The sequence below is a fragment of the Delphinapterus leucas genome, chromosome 15 (assembly GCF_059928025.1).
Source record: "Delphinapterus leucas isolate spDelLeu-1000000601 "Yukka" chromosome 15, BTC_Dleu_Yukka2, whole genome shotgun sequence".
Classification (NCBI taxonomy): domain Eukaryota; kingdom Metazoa; phylum Chordata; class Mammalia; order Artiodactyla; family Monodontidae; genus Delphinapterus; species Delphinapterus leucas.
The window spans coordinates 8,909,719-8,930,023 of record NC_143143.1 but is presented as its reverse complement, the minus strand read 5'-3'; positions in this window follow the sequence as shown (position 1 = coordinate 8,930,023).

Genomic DNA, 20,305 nt, shown 5'->3' with positions numbered 1-20,305 from the left:
TCCCCTCCCCCGACGCCCAGCGCACCGCTCTCCCTGCCCTGCCGGCGCCCGAGTCTTCCCCGCGACCAGCGCTCTCCCAGTGTCGGGGCTGCTGCGAGATCCCGGCTTGGTGGGCGGGAGTCAAGCTGGCGGGGAGTCGGACCGCTCGCAGGGAATCCGGGTCCGCTGGGGACTGGCCTATTTACTCCTTTCGGGCCGGGGACGAGAGAGCGCGCGTTGGACCGGCTCGGCGGCCGGAGTCCCAAGATGCGCTGCCTCGAGGCCCGGCTTGCGCAGGTTGGGTCAGCTTGTTGCAGACCTGGCCGCCATAGGTAGCGACTCCCGCCCAGCTCCCTCTGCTTCCTCCCTTATCCTCCCCCTGCCCCGAATCCCTGCCCATCCCTTTTGTAATGTTCTCAGACCAGGGAGCGCTGGGCTGGGTCGGGTCAGTGGAAACTTCTCGACACCTTTCCAAACCTCTCATCATCTGGATCTGGCCAGAACGTATTCAGACACTTTATATTTATCCCCGGCTCTGGGACACCCCTCCCATCCTGCTCAGTCGTCAGCCAGGGTACCGACAGGCAGAGGGAAGTGTGATCCTTAGCGGAGATGCTGAAGAAAGTTAAAAGTTTTCCGTTCAGTGCCAATTTTGGTGTTTTTAAAATAAATGCTTTTGAAACTCAAAGAAAGCCGTTACTTTTAAAAAAAAAAAACTAAGAGCTTTTGATAAAAATTTGCACATTCAGTAGAGAAGGGGAAGAGGGGGTGGGCCTCGGTAGGCACTAGGAAGCTACTGAAGGCTTTGCCAGCTGGCATTGTATGGACGGGATTATGGGGGCGAGAGGGAAGGGAGGGAACCAATGCGGAGACTCCAGCAGTAGGTGAGACAACGAGGGCCTCCACTAGCGAGGAGCGGAGAGAGTTCGGTCCCGTGGGAGGTTCTGTGAATAGGTTTGGACAAAGGGAATGCGGGGAGGGAGTGTCGGGGCCAGAATTTCTGTAGAAGGATTTAAGGGTGGCATCGTGATGGAGGGGAATTGCGTTGAGGCTACACTTGCATAGCAAGAACCCTGGTTTCGCCTTCTTAGATTGTGTTCTTAGGGGAGGCCTTAGGAGTGGCTCTCCTTGGGTTGCTCTGGGATGGGGTTAGCTGTCACCTAGTTTTGGATTCTTTGCTCTAATCATGGGAGAGGAGGCACCTGACAAGAATTGTGACCTAAGGTAGAAAACCAGTCACCAGGAGACGGCAATCTCTGTCTTTCCCCTCCTCTCATTTCCTACTAGTGCCTCCCCCTGGCCAAACCCAGCTGGAGGCAGGAGGGCTAAGGGTGATGGGTCAGGTCTGCCCCCTCCCCTCCTTGCAGGCTCAGAGCAGAGTGGAGAAGAGTGGAGGCTGGATCTGGAGGTTCCCAGCATGGGGTGGGGGTGGGGAGGGGCTCACAGGAGTCTACCTACAAAGAAAACAGACAAGCTTCCTAAGCTTTACTTCTCTGAGCCCATTCTGTTCTGTACCCACCTCCTGCTCTGGACCCAGCTGAAGAGTGATTTATGATCCTTTGCCCTGAGTTTATGGCTTCAATAAACAGCGGCCCTTTAAACAGGGATTAAGGGATCAGCCTACTTCTTATTAGAATAAACCAGAGTAGGAGTCAGGAATCTGTGGTCTGGAGGCACCCTGTGGAGAAAGATTCAAGCGAGTTACCTTCCACTGTGAAACTCTAGAGTAAGTTAAAAATAAGATTTCCCACTTGCCGCAGCAGCAAAACCCTTTGCCAAGGGTAGAGGGAAACCCTCCCCCAGGAAGTAAACTACAGGACCCTGCCTGCTTCCTTCAGCTCTTAGCAACTCTCCCAGCAACGTTGAAACCACTTGTTTTATACGTTCTAGGGATGCCGTTTCCAGAGGTGGAATCTATCTCTGGGAAACCCACAGGGGGATCATAACTGTCTTATTACCTGCCTCTCCACAACTGGTGAAATCTGCCCTACCCCACACCTAGTTTGGATCTGATTTAATATCTTATGATACATAAGCTGACCACACTGTTCCTACGGGTTCCTGGAGCCCACGTATGCATATGTTGATAGCTTGATGAGATATAATTAATATATATTAAACTGCATATATTTAAAGTATACAATCTGATGAGGTTTGACATACATATAAACACTCATGAAAACATCACCACGTCAAGAACATATTCATCGACCCCAAACGTTTCCTCATGCCCTTTTGCAATCCGGTCTTACTTCCTCCCAAACCTCTGTACTTAGGCAATTACTGATCTGCTTTTTGCCACTATAGGTTAGTTGCATTTTCTAGAATTTTATATAAATAGAATCATACAGGATGTACTCTTTTTTGTCCCCCTTTTTTCACCGAGAATCGTTATTTTGAAATTTATGTATATTGTTACATGTATCAATAGTTTGTTCCTCTTAATTGCTGAGTAGTATTCTAGGGTATGGATAAGTCCACAATTTGTTTATCTATTAACCTGCTGATGGACATTTGGATTCTTTCCAGTTTCTGACTATTACCCTCCTCCCCGAAAGATGCTATGAACAGTTGTGTACAAGTCTTTGTATGAACATATGCTTTCATTTCTCTTAGGTGAGTATCTAGCATCGAATGTCTGGGTTGTATGTATGTTTAAGTTTTTAAAAAATTGCCAAACTGTTTTCCAAAATAGTTGTGCCACTTTACATTCCCACCATCAGAGAGTTCCAGTTGCTTCACATCCTTGTCAACACTTGATATGATAGACTTTTAGATTTTAGCCGTTCTAATGAGTGTGTGGTGATATCTTAAATTTGCGTTTCCCCAATAACTAATGATGTTGATTGTCTTTTCAGATACTTATTTGACATCTGTATACTCTTTCTGGTAAAGTGTTTATTTAAATCTTTTGCCCATTATAAAAACCTTTTTGTATTGAAATAAGAATAAACAGAGTTGCAGGATGGTGGTGGTGTCTATCATTTTTCTCCACTGTGAAGTTACTGTTTTTCCCTTTGTAATAAATAAAAGTTGGGAGGAGATACTTTGAGGCTATGCCAATACGCTGCTTCTCCTTAATTTTTTTGCCCATCTTTTAATTGGGTTTGTCTTTTTATTGAATGAATAAGTGAGTTTAGCAAGGCTGAAGGAATCAGAGTCAACATACAAAATTCAATTGTATTTCTGTACACTAGCAGTTAACAATCAGAAATTTTAAAACAATACCATATAGAATAGTTTCAAAAATATGAAGTACTTAGGGATAAATTTGACAAAAGACATGAAAGTCATGTACGCTGAAAACTAAGACATTCCTGAAAGACATAAAGAAGACTAAAATAGTGGAGAGCTACACCATGGTCATGGGTCTGAGACTCAATTTTGTTAAGGTGCCAGTTCTTCCCAAATTGACTTACAGATTTGAGCAGTTCTGATCAAATTTCCAGCAGCTTTTTTGTAAAAGCTAGTAAGGTGATTCTAAAATTTATATGGAAAAGTAAAGGATCTAGACTATCCAAAATGACTTTGAAACAGAACACATTTCCACTATTTACATTACAAGATCAAGACTTATAAGGCTACAATAGTCAAAACGGTGTGGTATTGGTTAAAAGGTAGATATATCAATCAATAGAACAGATTAGAGAGCCCAGAAATAGACCCACACATATACAGTCAGTTGATTTTCCAAAAATGTACCAGGAAATTCAGAGGAAGAAAGATAATCTATTTTAACAAATGGTGCTAGAACAATTGGATAACCATTAAAAAATAAAAAATCCAAATACTTCAGTCCTTTCCTCACACCATACATCAATACAAAAATTAACTCCAGATGGATCATAGACATAAGTCTGAAAACTAAGACTTAAAACTTATAAAAGAAAACAGGAGAAAATCATAGTGACCTTAGGTTTGGCAAACGTTTGCTAAATACAACACCGAAAGCATGAAGTACAAAAAGAAAAAAAAAACAATAAAAAGGACTTCATCAAAATTAAAAACTTTCGCTCTTCAAAAGACAGCTATGAAAATGAAAAGGAAGGCACAGACTGGGAAAAGATATTTGTAAAACATTCATCCAACAAAGAATTTGTAACTAGAATATATCAAGTATATATTTTTAAAGTTTGCATGGCTTGGATTTTAAATTGTTCACACAGATCAGGATGACCCAGGCACAAGAAGACAGTGTAGGGAACTACATACAGACTTTACAATGACAGGGATCTGAGTCTGAGCTGCTGCTCCACTGAATTTTTTTTTTTAACATCTTTATTGAGTATAATTGCTTTACAATGGTGTGTTAGTTTCTGCTTCATAACAAAGTGAATCAGCTATACATATACGTGTATCCCCATATCTCCTCCGTCTTGCGTCTCCCTCCCACCCTCCCTATCTCACTCCTCTAGGTGGTCACAAAGCACCGAGCTGATCTCCCTGTGCTATGTGGCTGCTTCCCACTAACCATCTATTTTACATTTGGTTCCACTGAATTTTAGTTGTGGGTTCTTGAGCAGGTTAGCTAATGCTCTGAGCCTCTTAACCCAGTGTAAACCAGGAAGAATAATAGTATAGCTTTCATTCACTCAGCAGACATTGGTTGAGCTCCTAGTCTGGAGAAGGCACAGGACTAATGGGGTTATAAATTTACTGTTTGGTTATGGATACACACGTTAATAAAAACACATCCTACACAAGGAGGCAAGGTAGAGAATAGAGGTAGAAGAGTGCCACATTTCTCCAGATATTTGTGGGATTAAAGAAGAATTGGAGGGAATTCCCTGGCGGTCTAATGGTTAGGACTCTGCACTTTCACTGCCCAGGGCCCAGTTTCAATCCCTTGGATCCCATTTATGCAAACGTAAAACGTATTATCTCTCTATGTGTGCATATGTGTGTATGAATACATAAGAAAAAAAGGTAGAGTTAGATCTGTATTTACTGAATTATAAGAATGTCTGTGTTAAATTGTCAAAAGGAAGAGAAGAAGCAAGCTGCAAAGTAATATGTATAGAATGATTCTACTTTGGTAGAAACAAGCAAACAAAATTTGCATAGGGCTGTAGATAAGCTTTTGTATGTGAATGAACACAGAAAAGGGTATGAAACAACATATTCTAGGCTGCTAATACTTGTTATGAGATGGAGATAGGGTTTTTTTTTTTAAGTATTATTATTTATTTATTTATAAATTTACACGTTTATTTATTTTATTTTTGGCTGTATTGGGTCTTTGTTGTTGCACGTGGGCTTTCTCTAGTTGCGGTGAGCGGGGGCTACTCTTCGTTGCAGTGCGCGGGCTTCTCATAGCGATGGCTTGTCTTTGTTGTGGAGCACGGGCTCTAGGCACGTGGGCTTCAGTGGTTGTGGCAGGCGGGGGCTCAGTAGTTGTGGCTCACAGGCTCTAGAGCGCAGGCTCAGTAGTTGTGGTGCACAGGCTTAGCTGCTCCGCAGCATGGGGGACCATCCTGGACCAGGGCTCGAACCCATGTTCCCTGAATTGGCAGGCGGATTCTCAAACACTGTGCCACAAGGGAAGTCCCAGAGATAGGGTTTTATAGAGATAGAGATTATTGCTTTTATGGATCTTTTAATTTAGAAAATAAAATTAAGAAAATGTAAACATAATAGTCGATAAACACAGAAACAACAAAACACACCCCAAGAAGTACTTTTAATGTTGGTTGAAACAGACTCTCAGCTTATTACCAGCTGGTGCACAGTAGGAGCTCCAAGACTGAAAACTTTCCTTAGTTATGCAGGGATGACTTATACTTTATTATCCAAAGGCTTTGCCAGATCTTGGAATGTTCATGCCGGTACTCAAAATGTTAACTGTGTGTGTGTGTGTGTGTGTGTGTGTGTGTGTGTGTGTGTGTGTGTTGTAGGGGAGTCAGGATAGATTGGAGAGAAGGGTGGTGACCAGTAACAGGGCAGCAGAGACCTACCAGGAATGGTCTGGGGTGCCCCACACCTGACCAGGCCAGGTAAGCTGGGATGGGTCACCTATCCTGGTTGAATCAGGAGCTAAGGCAGAACCTGATACTGGAGCCTGGGGCTGTGTCAGGTCAGAAGCCAGGGAGACAGGAACTAAGCCAAAATGGGAACCCCAGCTAAAGCCGGACAAGCAGCCTGCAAACCAGGAGTGGGGGGACAGTGCTGAATTGACTCCAGTGATGGACCAGGGTCAAGTGTCTGCAGGGCAAGCTGATCTTCTCCTGCACTAGCAAAATAATGCCATTGACCGATATGAGGAATACATTCAGGGAAAGATAATGAGTTCACTTGTGGACACTCCGGGGTTCAAATGCCACACAGAGATGTACATCAGGCTACTGGAACCTCAGAAGGGCTGTCAGAGCTGTAGATGTAAGCTGAGTGTCACCCTCACAGAGAGGAGAGGGGAAGCTGTGGGCCTGAATGAGAGAAGAGAGGAGGATACAGAGAGAAACTTGGAGCAAGCCGCACACTGGGAGAAAATATTTTCAAAACATTTATCCAATAAAGGACATGTATCTAGAATATACTAAGTATACATATTTAAAGTTTACCTGGTTTTAAATTATTCACACAGGTCAGGATGACTAAGGAGCAAGGGGACGGTACAGGGGACCAAGTCAGGGATTTGCAACAACAAGGATCTGGGTCTGAGCTTCCACCCCACTCTGTTTAGTTATCACTTGGAGAAGTCATAAGAAGCATCCACAAGAAATGGTCAAGGCAAAGGAGACTGAAAAAATGAGGACGGAGAAGTAGAAGGGAGGCCAGCAGATCTCAGTGCCATCAGAGCCCAGGCAGGAGAGCATTGCAAGAAAAAAGGGGGCCAATAAAAGTGTCAAAGGTCACAGAGGATGAATGGGAGAGGACCTCGAAAGTGGAAAGTTGTGCCTCTGATGCAGAAGTTTGCGTACGTGTATGGATGCTGCAATGTTCAGGGGTCCCCAAGGTTTGATAATTCACTGGAAAGACTCACAGAATTCACTGAAAGCTGTTAGACTTGTGGTTACAGTTTATTACAGTGAAAGGACACAGATCGAAATCCTCTAAGGACAGAGTCTGCGAGGGCTCTGCACCTGGAGTTTCCAGTTTTCCCTCCCAGTGGAGGTGTGGGCAGTGCTAACTTCTCCCAGCAATGACATGTGACAATATGCATGGAGTATCGCCAACCAGGGAAGCCCCCCACCCCCAAGCCTTGTGTGCAGAATTTTAATGAGGCTCCATCACATAGACATGGTGGTTGCCCTTTAGTCTCCACCCCCTCCAAAGGTCAAGCTGATACTGTGTGGCCCCAAGCCCCAACGATAAATCACACTGTTAGACTGTCCAGTGTGGCCAAGGCCCCCAGGTAAACAGAGATGCTCTTATCAGACAGGATGCTCAAAGGGCTTTGAGATCACCACCCAGGAGCTGAAGGCAAAGCCAGCCCTCTCCTTGGGTAAGGTCAATGCTTTACGACACAGATGCTAACTTGCAGTGAGTTGAGAAGTGAACTAAACACGAGCAAGGGAAGTTGTCACTGTAGCTCTATGGCACTAATCCAAATCATGTGTCAGGAAAAATGAAGGTGGAGAAATGGGGAGGAGCAGAAACATGGCAAGATGATGAGGGGCTGCAGGAGTGCAGAGATGCAGGCTGCCACGAAAGCACAGAGTGGAGTCCGAGGCCATGAGAGAGGAGACAGGTGGAAGACACTTAGGCTGTGTCCAGAGAGGGGTAGGATTGGGAGAGGATTTCTGCAGGGAAGATGAGGTTCCCCATCTGGCAGTGAGATTCTAAAGTGGGACCGGGTATCACCTCCGGGAAAGGAGGCGACAAAGAACTGGGGGTGAGAGTTGATGGGGCCATTCACACTGGACGTGAGATAGAGCAAAATCAGAAGAAAAATTCCCTGAAGAGAGAAATCTGTGACTAGGGGTGTGGCAGGATAATACTGAGTTGGCCAAAAATTTGTTCAGGTTTTTCCATTAGATGTTACGGAAAACCCGAACGAACTTCTTGGTCAACCCCATATTTTTGCAGTATGTCACTGAGGTCCCCCCTCACCACGCTTGCCACAGTATATTCCCTTGCCCCTTACCCAGTGGCATTTACTGCCTCAGGGGAAGAGAGATACAGCAGAAAAGCAGAAAGAAATGCTTTGGGGTTACAGAAGCCTAGAGCTTGAGTTTCCAAAGCCTGGAAGGGCACAGTTATGCCATAAGCAGTAGATAGGAAAGAACGGAGGAAAGATCAGGCTTTCCCATCCTCAAACCAGAGAAGTCAAAATGTCTCCCATGAACACAAGAGCTGTGGGCAGTGGCCCAGGGAGCCAGCATCAATTTGTGGGGACCGTGCTCTGAGGGCACAGAGGGCACAAGGATGTCTCGGGGGTGTCAGTGTGGACAGATGCTGACAACCAAGGACCTGATGGCCCCCCCCCACAATTCCTTAGCACTATAAGAGCCCTGTGGAGAAAGGCACCATGAGACCCTGAACTGCTGGAGATGGGCTCTGCCCTCTGGAAGGCCAGGAGCTCAAAGGAGAACTCCAGCTCGCTTACGAAAAAACAGGTACATTTCATCGGACTGTGAATTTTGCAATCTGGATAACTAACACGTGTAGACTAGGGAAGGACTTCTTTCTGATACAGTGTTTGGACCAAACTTCCATCCTTATTTGCCCAGGGTTCCATTTTACAATACCCATCAGTTTTCTTGATTATGGAGAAACAGAGCCTTTCTTGAGTAACACTTTTTTCTCTGTAGTTTCTAATGCTCTCCAACCAATAAAAAGGGCTGCTGAGGTCATTTTCAGGAAGGACTGAAGGAGCCAGCCAGACTCCAGCAGTAGTGAGTAAGAGAGGGTGGAGGGCTTCTATAGGCGGCAGTAAGCAGGGCCATGGTGGGTGGCAGGACACATGGGAAATAGGGCCAAGGGTGATCCCAAGTTCTCAGTTTACACTCTGGGATGAAGCAAGTTCCCCTACAAAACCACTTCCTTGAAAGACTCTTTTGTCCTTTCCAGGACCACGTCTCTGTGCTCCTGATCATACGACGGGGCCTGTTTGGCAGCCTTTGCCCCCACCCATCTCTCCATCATTTAGCAGCAATGGGCTGTTATGGACTAAATGCATCCACCCAAATTCATGTGTTGAAGTCCAAACCCTCAGTTCCTTAGAATGTAACTGTTTTGGGAGATAAGGGTCTTTAGAGAGGTAATTAAATTAAATGAGGTCATTGGGGTGGGCCTTAATCCAATGACAGTTGTCCTTATAAGAAGAGGTGATTAGGACACCGAAACAAACACAGAGGGAAGGCCACGTGAGGACACAAGGAGGAGGTGACCATCTACAAGCCAGGGAGAGAGGTGTCAAAAGGAACCAACTTGCCGACACCTTGAACTTTTAGCCTCCAGAACTGGGAGAACATAAATTTGTGTTGTTTAAGCCACCAGGTCTGTGACACTTTGTTATGGCAGCCTGAGTAGACTAACACGCCTGCTACCCAGAACACTTAACCCTCGCCTTCTAATGTGGGGATATAACCTCCTTTCCAGGGACTTACATGCCTGTAAAAATATGTTCAGTTGAAAAACTCAGGAGAACAGAACTTCGCTTGTGTTTTCATCTTGCCTCTTATCCTGTGGCTCCAATCCCATTTCTCATTCATTCAGCTAATGCCCATGGCTGATTTTGTGCAGGAGGACGACACAGGCAGAGAGACAGACATGGTCCTTGCCTGCATGGAACTTGGAGTCTGGTGGCAAGGCATTGTCAGCCTGATAAATAATACAGGGACATAGACACACAAATGCCACAGATTCTAAAGCAATATGAATCACTTGAAATAGAATGGTATAGAGGAGAGAGCATGAGCTTTGGAGTTAGACACATCTGGGTTTTCATTTTCCTTTCTGGTCTGTTCTTTTTTTCAATTAAATATTTAATGACCACTTGCTATCCCTGTCCACAGAGTAGGGATGACCACAGAAGATACTATCTTTCCCCTTAAGAAGCGCATAATCAGAAACTGTTCTTAGGATCTGATATATAATTTACATTTGTGTCAGTTTGCATTCATCAAGAAACACTGGCTCAGTGTCTCTACATGCTGGTCTAGAGTGCATACAAATATGAATGGGAAAAGTTACTCTATCATAGAGCTTTAGAAGAAAGAAAGAAAGAAAGGAAGAAAGAAAGAAAGAAAGAGAGAAAGAGAGAGAGAGAGAAAGAAAGAAAGAAAGAAAGAAGGAAAGAGAAAGAAAGAAAGAAAGGAAGGAAGGAAGGAAGAAGGAAAGAGAGAGAGAAAGAAAGAAAGAAAGGAAGGAAGGAAGGAAGGAAAGAAGGAGGAAAGGAGGGAGGGAGAGAGGGAGAAGGAAGGAATGAAGGAAGGAAAGAAAGAAAAGAAAGAGAAAGAATAAAAGAAAGAAAGAAAGAAAAAAGAAAGAAAGAAAGAAAAAGGAGGGAAGGAAGGAAGGAAGAAAGGAAGAAAGAAGGAAAGAAAGAGGGAGGGAAGAAGAAGAAAGAAGGAAAGAGTTAATAATTCTGGCTCATTCAAACACACGGGAATTTATAGGAAGACTATCTGGCAGGACTAGTTACATAATTTGGAGAGGCCAGTGCCAAATGAAAACGCAGGGTCCCTTTTTCAAAAAGTATCAAGAATTTCAAGACAACAACAGCAGAGCATTGAACCAAGTATGGGACCCTTCCAAGTGCAAAGCCTTGTAAAACTGCACACACAGGTCATAGGCCCATGAAGCAAAGCCAGCCCTGCTATGCAGGTGGGGCAGGCAGGAGAATAAGGCTTGCAAAGGGGAAAACCATGCCAGCTACAAAGGACTCATCAGTGATTTCAAGTTATGTTCACAAAATCTTCAATCCACACTTTAAGGGGTGGAGCCTAATTCTCCTCCTCTTGAATGTGGGCTGGACATAGTGATTGGCTTCTAATGAATAGAACAAAGCAGAAGTGACAGAGAGTGAATTTGGGGACTGGGTGGTGAAAGGCCCTGCACCTCACTGGGGGGAAGCCAGCTGCCATGACATGAGGACACTCAAATGGCCCAGGGAGAGGCCCACAAGGCAAGGAACTAAGGACTTCTGCCAATAGCCACATGTGTGAATGAATCACCTTGGGAACCCATCCTGCAGCTGCATTCGAGCTTTCAGATGACTGCAGCCCCTGGGGGCACGTTGGATGAAACCATGGGAAACCGTAAGCTGGAAACACCTAGCTAATCTACTCCTGAATTCCCAACTGTGAGATAATGAATATTAACTGTTTCTGTCACTACTTTTTGGGGCAATTTGTTACACAGCAGTAGACAACCAACACAGCGCAGAAGCTGGAGCTGCATGATAGGTCTTACAGTAAACCTTTCTGGTGGATCCATCCCTTCCTTCTTCAGCCTTCAAGCACTTGCTCAAGATTCAAAATCTTGGGAGAGAGTATCTGAGCTTAGGTCAGGCTGAGCAGGACAGTTAGAGAAAGGATGTTAAAGGTGTCCCTTTGACAGTTTTCTGTCTTAATGGGCAGGTACTTTGGGTTTACCCTCCCTCTGAGGTTGTCCTTATTGGGAGAGGGGTGCTGTTGGGAAAAGAAAAGGGCCCAGGTATAACAGATGTCTGCTAGTTCTACTTAGGGAACCCAGATCAGATTCTATTTTTTGGGGGGGGAGGCCACACCTGGTGGCTTGCAGGATCTTAGTTCCCCAATCAGGGATCGAACCCAGGCCCCCTGCAGTGGAAGCTTGGAGTCGTAACCACTGGACCTCCAGGGAATTCCCAAATCCAGATTCTTAACACACGAAAGAGGACTCACAATAAAAGTGGCCAATGAGCATCAAGGGAGAGTCCTTGCATTCATGATGGCTGTGGGGTGGGAGGTTCTGTCCTCTCTTAAAAGAGTTTCGGGCATCTGTAGCAGACGAGGAAGGAGATGTTGGGCCTGGAACCTTCCCAATGTCCATGCACCAGGTGGCTGGTCATTTCTTCCTTTGACAGTGAGCCTGTGCAGCTGGGGAAGCACAGATTTTGGGGTCAGCCGACCTGAGGCCAGGTGCCAGACCCACTTGCTAACTAGGTACTCATCACTTAACCTCTTTGACCCTCAACTTCCTCATCTGTAAAATAAGTATTTAACTAATTCTTACCATAGTAAACTCTTAGATCCAAGGAAATAATGCTGGAATTATCTTTCGTATTTTTTTTTCCTTTAAAATTTTTTATTTTTATCAAAGTTGTAATGTTTAGAGTTTTAAAATATCAAATAGTAGTTCTCTAAGTCTAGTAAACCAAAGAATCAGCCTCCTCCCCTCCCCTCCTTCTCTCCCCTCCCCTTCATGATGGCTGTGGGATGGGAGGTTCTGTCCACTCTTAAAGGAGTTTCAGGCAACTGTAGCAGACAAGGAAGGAGATGTTGGGTCTGGAACCTTCCCTTGGGACCACCCGTCCCAGGTCAGCTAATTCCTAGAGATGGCAACTTCCCTGGGAGTGTACCTTTCGTACGCAAACCCCGTACCCCAGGGTTCACACCTTAACCCACTCCTTTATGGAGTGCTCATTCCAGGCCCCTACCCACCTGCCCTAATCTCCCCTGGGCCAGGTACCAGACAACTAGGGACGGCCCTATCATACCCCAGAGCCCGCTGAAATTATCCAAAGGAGCCAATCCTAAACCTATTGACCCTCCTTGCCCATTAAAACCACAACAAAGGCTCCTGCCATTTTCCTTTCTCCCTCTGCCTTCTGATGGGATCTGTGAGTCCAACAAACTACTTTTTCAATGGCAGTTGTCTCCCGATCTGTCAGCCTTGCCACACCTGAGTGATAATAAAATCTGCATTTTAAAACGTTGATGATTCTGGCTTCCTGGCTCACTGTCACTCTCACCAACATTACTCCGCCTCGATTCCCGGTGATTCCCATTTGCACGCAAATTATCCTCCCGCATCCCCGGTTCTCAGCTCCTTGTCCTGCACCCAATCCCAGCCACCCATTCCCAAGTTCATACCCTTGACTTCATAGATATCAATCACTCGATTTTGTGCTTTCCACTCACTGACCACCACCTCTTATCCTTCCACCTTCCTCCTCTAGAACCTGACTCCAGTTCTGTGGGGTCTGCAGTCCTTTGAGTCTACCACCTCTTCATTGCCCCCGCTGCCACAGTCCCCCATTCCTCTCTTAGCAATGAAACCGAGCAGGACACTGTGGGGCTCCTGGGCACAAAAGGTTTTCTGTGTCCCCTGTTTCTTGTGTGTAGGAAATAGACTTCATTCAGCCTCCACGACCTTCCCTGAGTTCCAAAGGGCAGGTTCTAAGCAGGGAAGGTAGGCGATGCAGAGACAAGGTAGCAGAAGTCAAGATACAATAGTGCAGCCTTGGGGCAGGTCCTGGTTCCCCCTCAAGGGATACACAGAACATTATCTTTGAGCTCTTATGCAGAACTAAAGCCCCCAACCAATGGAAGATGTTAACTGCTAGGTGAAGCATTCTTCACTCCAGAGAGAAGGTCACACACACACACACACACACACACACACACACACACGCAGTTCACCCATCACCAGCTGATGCCAGATGATCTCTGGATTGAAGGAATGCGGGCCCTGCAGACACACTGATCCTTATCAACAACCCCGCCCCTGGGTTATAAGACTTCTCACACACACACACCCCACCCCCATCCCCAGGTTGCCACACACAGTTTTGCAGGCATTAGCCTACTGTGGCCCCCTTTGCCTGGTACAGCAATAAAGCTATTCTTTTCTGCTTCACCCAAAACTGTCTCTCAGATTCAATTTCGTACCAGTGCACAGTAAGAGCCAAGGTCTTGACAATAAGCCACAAGACCCTACATGCTTTGTCCCCTATTATCTCTCTGATGTCACCTGCTAATCTTCTTCACTTCACTCACTTCTCTTTCATTATACTATCTCATCTAACAAAGCCAGGCACAATTCTACCTCAGGCCCTTTGCACTGGCTATTGCCCATCCCTGGAACATTCTTCTTTCAGATACCTGCAGAGCTCATGCTCTCACCTCCTTCAAGTCTTTGCTCAGATGTCACCTTCTCATTGAGGCTTTTGCTGAGCACCTCCCCACCACTTCTATTCTTTCAGAGCTCTTTCCTTCCAATGCACTATCTAGTTTACTTATTTATTATGTTTATTGCTTATCATATAGCTCCCCTCCCCCCACAAATGTGAATGCAGAGATTTTTCTCTTTCACAGCTGTATCCTCAGCCTCTAGAAGAGTGCTTTGCATACAATACATGCTCAATAAACATTTAATGAATGAACAGCATTTTAGCCCCTGAGAGGACCCTGAGATCATCTTGTCCGACTTTCTCATTGTAACAATAATAAAGACAACAGAAGACCCAGCTGCAGCAACTGACATAGTTAATCACCGACCATAGACCCGGCCCTGCACCCTCAGCTTTTAATGCATTACCTCATTTAGACCTCAGGGCGACCCCTTGAGCTTAGTGTCACTACAGTCTCCACTTTCCTGGTAAGGAAACCGGGGTTAATGGAGAGTTCAGGTTCAGGAACTTATCTTAGATCCGCAAAGTGATAAGCGATGGTGCTGGGCCCCGAGCCAGGCAGCATAAGTCCAAGCCCGAACTCCCAGCCACCGGCTCTGCTGCCTGCAACGTGCAGATCACGTGCAGAACGTCCCGGAATGAGAAAACTTCTTCACAAGGAGGAGGAATTATTATGTAGGACGCTGGGAACCGCTTGGTGCAGACGTCCTTAGTCAGGCTCCTTGAATTTGCTGGGGTTCCTGGTTGGGGGGAGGTGTGGGGAGTGGACGGGCAGGCCGGTGGGTGAGTGGTGCCTCTCTGCCCGCACCGTCTCCACTCTAATGCACTTGGTGGAGCCTGACAGCCCCAGGAGAGCCTTAATGGACCTGCAGAGTCACAACTTCAGCTGAAACAGTGGATAATAATGGAGGAGGCAAGGTCATTAAGGACCAGAGCTGGGAGGTAGAGGAAAGAAGAACTGTGATTGGCTTCTAAGGATCCAACCCCACTCTGGCCAATCCTTGGCTCCTACCTCTCCATCCACAGCTTCTCTCTTCTCTGTTTCAGGGTCCCAGTGTCTACCAAGGCCCCAATCCATCTGTATGCCTGGGTTTCTCACCTGCCAGGAGTCCACCTCACCTGATTGCTTATCCCTCAGCCTCCATCCCACCTGAGACTGCATTGGAATTTGGGCGTGGCACTGGGACAGCATTCCTTGAAGGGCAGGAGTAAGTTTATGTAGGAAAGGCTTCCCTGTGATTCTACGATGCTACTCCCTCTCTGCCGTGTCTGCTGAGAGCCACTGCTGTGGAGTTCTGGTTTTTTTATTCCTTCCTTCCTTCCTACAATACATTGGTATTAAGTATTTAATGTGTGTCAGGCATTAGCCCAGGCACTATATCAAAGATGTAGTAGATAATTGGACAGCTACATGTAAAAGAACGAAGTTAGAACACTCCTTAACACCAGACACAAAAATAAACTCAAAATGGATTAAAGATCGAAATGGAAGGCCAGACACCATCAAACTCTTAGAGGAAAGCACAGGCAGAACACTCCGTGACATAAATCACAGCAAGATCCTTTCTGACCCACCTCCTAGAGAAATGGAAATAAAAACAAAAATAAACAAATGGGACCTAATGAAACTTCAAAGCTTTTGCACAGTAAAGGAAACCATAAACAAGATGAAAAGACAACCCTCAGAATGGGAGAAAATATTTGCAAATGAAGCAACTGACAAAGGATTAATCTCCAAAATTTACAAGCAGCTCATGCAGCTCAGTATCAAAATAACAAACAGCCCAATCCAAAAATGGGCAGAAGACCTAAATAGACCTTTCTCCAAAGAAAATATACAGATTGCCAACAGACACATGAAAGAATGCTCAACATCATTAATCATTAGAGAAATGCAAATCAAAGCTACAATGAGATATCATCTCACACCGGTCAGAATGGCCATCATGAAAAAATCTAGAAACAGTAAATGCTGGAGAGGGTGTGGAGAAAACGGAACCCTCTTGCACTGTTGGTGGGAACGTAAATTGATACAGCCACTATGGAGAACAGCATGGAAGTTCCTTAAAAAACTAAAAATAGAACTACCATGCGACCCAGCAATCCCACTACTGGGCACATACCCTGAGAAAACCATAATTCAAAAAGAGTCATGTACCACAATGTTCATTGTAGCTCTATTTACAGTAGCCAGGACATGGAAGAAACCTAAGTGTCCATCAACAGATGAATGGATAAAGAAGATGTGGCACATATATATAATGGAATATTACTCAGCCATAAAAGGAACAAAACTGGGTTATTTGTAGTGAGGTGGTGGACCTAGATAGAGACTGTCATACAGAGTGAAGTAAGTCAGAAAGAGAAAAACAAATACTGTATGCTAACACATATATATGGAATCTAAAAAAAAAAAAAAAGGTAATGAAGAACCTAGGTGCAGAATGGGAATAAAGACGCAGACCTACTAGAGAATGGACTTGAGGACACGGGGAGGGGGAAGGGTAAGGTGGGACAAAGTGAGAGTGGTAGTGTATATATGGACATATAGACACTACCAAATGTAAAACAGATAGCTAGTGGGAAGCAGCCGCATAGCACAGGGAGATCAGCTCTGTGTTTTGTGACCACCTAGAGGGGTGGCATAGGGAGGGTGGGAGGGAGGGAGATGCAAGAAGGAAGAGATATGGGGACATATGTATATGTATAACTGATTCAATTTGTTATAAAGCAGAAACTAACACACCATTGTAAAGCAATTATACTCCAATAAAGATGTTAAAAAAAAAGATGTATTAGATAATTCATAGTAGTAGCATAACAGAAGCAGACAATTTTAGAATAGAATCAAAGCATGTGAGCCTTGAAGAGGATCCAGGTGGGAACGGTGGCCCTCGGCATTTCTCACATGGACTCTGTAGCAGTCTCCCCACCATTTTTTTTTTAATAAATTTATTTATTTATTTTTGGCTGCATTGGGTCTTCATTGCTGCGCGTGAGCTTTCTCTAGTTGTGGAGAGCAGGGGCTACTCTTCCTTGTGGTGCATGGGCTTCTCCTTGCAGTGGCTTCTCTTGTTGCGGAGCACGGGCCCTAGGCGCACAGGCTTCAGTAGTTGTGGCATGAGGGCTCAGTAGTTGTGGCTCGTGGGCTCTCGAGCGCAGTCTCAGTAGTTGCGGCACACGAGCTTGCTTGCTCTGTGGCATGTGGGATCTTCCTGGACCAGGGCTCAAACCCGTGTCCCCTGCATTGGCAGGCGGATTCTTAACCACTGCGCCACCAGGGAAGTCCCCTCCCCACCATTTTTAAAAAACTATTTTTCATTGTGGTAAAATATACATAACATAAAATGTATCATTTTAACCATTTTTAAGGGTACAATTCAGGGGCATTAAGTAACTTCACAATGTCATGTGACCACCACTGCTATCTATTTCCAGAACTTTTCCATCAAGCCAAACAGAAACTCTGAACCATTAAATAATAACTCACTACTCCTCCCTCCTGGTCCTCAGTAACCTCTCTTCTACTTTCCATCTCTATGAATTTGCCTCTCCTAGATACCTTATATAAGTCAATCATACAATATTTATCCTTTTCTGTCTGGCTTCTTTCATTTGGCATAATGCTTCTCCATGTTGTGGCATGTATCAGCATGTGTCCCTTTTAAGGCTGAATAATATTCTATTGCATGTATATTCCACATTTTGGGTATCCATTCAGGGGTGATGGGCATCTGGGTCATTTCCACCTTTTGGCTATTGTGAATGATATTGTTATGAACATGGGTGCATCCCTGCTTTTGATCGTGTACCCAGCTTGTTCTCCATACAAATGTCAGACACGATTTCCTAAAATACAGATTTGATCATTTACTCTCCTACTTAAAATCCGCAAAATGCTCCCTGTTGTTCACACAGTCGAGTCCAGAGCTGCCCTGGGTGTTTGAGTCTTTTCACAATTCCAGCCTACGCTTTCTGCTCCCCTGCAACCTGCCACTGTGGTGCTCTGTGTGTTCTCCAAACACACCCTGCCCTTCCCAGCTCCCGATGTTTCTGCATGTGCTCTTCCCTGCTTGCCAAGACGCAGCGTAAACACCAGTCTTCTTCAATCCTGATAGTGAATGAACCCTACCTTCTGCCATGTCCTGGCTCTGAGGATAGACAGAGGGATAGGAATTCCCACCTCTGCCACTTGTTTAGCTGGTGACTTTGGGCAAGTTTCTTAACCTCTCTGAACCTCTTTTCTCATCTCTAAAGTATATTATTGAAAGATAATTTTCAGAAAAAGGCAAAATCGTGGCTTCATACAGGTATAAAAATGAACACACGGTAAAGATTTTATTTTACTCATAATGAGGGAACCAGGCAGATGTTATGACTGGTTCAAAAGAGAATCTGAGAAACAGACACCTTTACAGATCAAGAATATTGAAATGAATATGCAAATAGAGGCAAACTGGTTTTTCCACAAAGAGAGAGTGCGCTTAATTGAACTTCTGTCAGATGGAACAGAATTCACGTGTCTATCAGTTACCTGAACCTTACAGAGTTGTAGAAGAGTTCCCATAGAATCAGAATCTGATAGAGTGGATGGTATGCTATAGATACTGCATTGCTCTCCCTATTTGACTTTAGTACCCACCAATATTTTCTTTCTTTCTTTCTGGGCACAAGGAAGACAACTTCCAGGCCCCCTTATGGTTGACTGAGGTCTTGTAGGGGGATCTGTACAGTGAATGGACAGGTGTCACTATGGGCCACAACATTTAGCTGCTGGTTCAGAGTTCATTTTATCCTGTTGTTGCAATCACAAAAGCGTAGTCAAGATGGAACCTCAGTTGGCCTGGATCCCTGAGTGACCATGTGAGCAAAGCTTCTTGCCCACCCATGTTAGAGTGGGACATGTATGAGTGGGACATAAACTGAGATTTGGGCTTATTTGTTCTGGAGCATAATTTAATTTGTCCTGACTGATCTCAAAGGAAGTTGTGACCAAGCCCTTTATGCAGGGCTTAGCATATAGAAGCTACCCAATCACTGTTCTTACCTTCCTCAACATTCTACTGTAGCACTTATTACATTGCAACATAATAATATATTACTGTGTCTATCTTTTTTGCTAGAACATGATTGCCACAGGCTAGGGGAGCATAATTTGTTGGCCTCCATATTCTCAAATAGCACCTGGTCATCCAGTGGTTCGTAATAAATATTTACTGATTGAATAAGTCAAGTATCTGTTGAATTCAAGCTCTGCCACTTGAGCTAGTTATAAATTTTGGGAGCCTTAGATTTTCTTATCTCTAAATTAGAGGGGAAAATTTCCTAACAGAGTTGTAAAGAATGAAAAAAAATCATGAGGATGTGGGAACATGTTATCAGTTTTAAAATTACATGCAAATGAGAGGGATTATTATAAATTAAAAAACTAAATTATAAATTAAAGGTCCCCAAAGATGGAGTGACTGATCTGAAACCAGGACTAAAACTTGAGATTTTGAGACTTAGAAGTTCAGAGTTGAAGGGACCCGGAGAGGCCTTCTGGAAGTCTCTTTGGGGGCATCAACCATATGGATCTCCAGGGTCCTACATGAGTATACTCCTTTTTTGACCAAATGGAACTGGAGATTGAGTGACTCACTGCTGATGTCAGGGGCTCAGCAGGGAGGGGCAAGTGTCTCATGAGATTCCCAGCAGCCTGGGATGAGTTTGAGGGTCCCTGGAGAGCCAGTAAGTAACCATGGGACAGGGCAAGGACACCAGCCCCTGGCAGTCACTCTGGGAGTATATGCTACCCAAGTAGCCCAGGATTTCCCTCAAGGGACCAAGAGGTTTGTTTGTTCCCTAATTAGTAAAGAGTAAAGGAGGAGTTTTCTGATGTTCTGGTCTGAGAGCCAAGATTTTCGATTTTGTAGCTGACCAGCGGGGTCTTATCGCAGCATGAGGAAGTACACAAAACCACAGGATATGGATCTGGAGAAACTGGTGATAGCCTGCGTTCCACCACTCCCAGAAGTGTGACCTCAACCCCAGTACTTCATGTTTCTACCGCTGCTTCCTTGAAAATGGGAATCCTTGTCTTCCTCACCTCACAGGACTGAGGAATACTCTAGACGTGTTTTTTAAATGATAAGGCGATAGGTATAACAACGTTAGCTATTTTGACAGCTCTTATCGCATGGCACTGTACAAATTTCACTGTAAATATTTGTTGGCATGTCAGTTCTCCGTTAGACCATGAACTCCTAGGAATCAGGGAAAGTCTTTGCCACTTTCACATGTCACCCC